This window comes from Rhinopithecus bieti, unplaced genomic scaffold (assembly GCF_001698545.2).
Source record: "Rhinopithecus bieti isolate Rb0 unplaced genomic scaffold, ASM169854v2 scaffold_49460, whole genome shotgun sequence".
Taxonomy (NCBI): domain Eukaryota; kingdom Metazoa; phylum Chordata; class Mammalia; order Primates; family Cercopithecidae; genus Rhinopithecus; species Rhinopithecus bieti.
In genome coordinates, this window is record NW_016819416.1 from 1 (window position 1) to 1705 (window position 1705).

The 1705-nt window shown below is 44.7% G+C and overlaps 1 pseudogene; it reads left to right on the forward strand.

Moving 5' to 3' along the window:
* The first annotated feature begins 1499 nt into the window (after positions 1-1499).
* Positions 1500-1692, forward strand: LOC108519751 (cytochrome c oxidase subunit 7A-related protein, mitochondrial pseudogene; annotated as a pseudogene).
* Positions 1693-1705: the final 13 nt, after the last annotated feature.

The following is a 1705-nucleotide window of genomic DNA, read 5'->3' on the forward strand; positions in this document are numbered from 1 at the left end:
GTTTAAGTATCAACGAAGATGGTCAGCTAAGACAACTAGCTACCTTAGCCAAAATTGATCTCTGAGAGATACTGTAAAGGTATGGAGAAAACTGAGAAGCTTCTCTGAGGTTCAAGCCCTGGTATGAGTGTTTGCAGAAGTAAAATCAGGGTAGTGAATAAACAGTGCTGAAGATCTGAGAAAATGGGTGGAGATTGACTAACTTCCCACAGTCACATGCCCATTGCACTCCCAAACTCCAGGCCTGGTGCCTCTTCCAAATGGTCCTGTGGGTGGAATTACTAAAGGGAAAACCTTGATATGGAGAAATAGCTTGGTGGAGTGAGAAGTGATTAAATATGGGGCTCCCCATCACATGGGGGGCATATTTCCTTCCACAGACTCATCATAGAACCTGATTATCAGGGCAGCTGCTGCCTCTTACATGATGGGGGGCTTCTGGCTTCAGAACTGTGTTGTTATTGCCATCATCAGGAAACCACCATGATCAGGAAACTGCTGCTGTGAGCTCCAGAGGTGTGTCATTCCTGCTGTGATTCATACAAGCAAAATGAAGGCCCTGAGTCCTGTCTCTCAACATCATGAGTGGGTCCTGAGACCACTGTTAATGCTGCCACAGAAAATAAAATACCTGCAAAATCATTCTTGCCCCAAAACCTAGTACTAACAGCAGAATCTCAGCCTTTGTGTCACTTCCACCTTCTAAATTTTGCATCGAAGTATCCGATTGCCTGATTTTAAATCACATCTAGGATTCTAATTGCAAGGAAGCCTGGGAAATGTAGTTTTGTTTTCCAGCCACTGCAGAACAAGAGGGCACAACCGAGGAGGGTGGAATAGACATTGAATGCCAAGTTACTATACCAGGATGCATATTAAAACCCAGGCCCAGGGGCTTCATGGTAATGAGCACATAACCTAGAGTGGACACTGTCCACCGTGCTTCCTCTATGTCTCCTCCTTTGTAATTTAAAACATTGTTTCTATATACCCCTCTGTCAACTTCAATGCCAACTTTTGCTTTCAACCTCCTCCTTCCCACCCACCAGTTGGAGGAGTGTCACTGGACTCCTGAAGTCAGTTTTCTGACAAGTACAGAGAGTTAGAACTACTTAGATGTTTCGACCCTCCTGGGAAAGCCCTTAGCCAACAGCTGAAGAATGCACTACTGTGAAAGTCGAGCCCCTTGTCTCCGATTGGGACAAACTCTAAGGCACCATACTTCGGAGTTACCCCACAGGATTAGGCTGTGGTTGTCCTAAAGACTTTGCCTCAGTTGCAATCTTGCAAACCTTCTCCTACTTTCTTATCCATCTGCTCTGTTCCTATATTTTTTATCAGTTTATTTCAAGAAAATTTCCTTCATAAATCATTTGCACGTGGATATGTGCTTCAGGTTATTCTTCTACTGAACCCTACCCTCAAATGCTTCATCCACCACTAAGACTCAGTGCCGTCAAGAAATGTAGATATCGGCAGGAAACCGGACTCTGGGCATCATGTACTACAAATTTAGTGGCTTCATGCAGAAGTTGGTGGGAGCATGGGTTTCCGAGGCGTATAGCCCTCAGGGATTAAAGCCTGTGGTTTCCACAGAAGCACCACCTATCGTATTTGCCACACCAACTAAACTGACCTCTGATTCCACAGTGTATGATTATGCTGGGAAAACAGAGTTCCAGAGCTTCAGAAGTTTTCCAGAAAA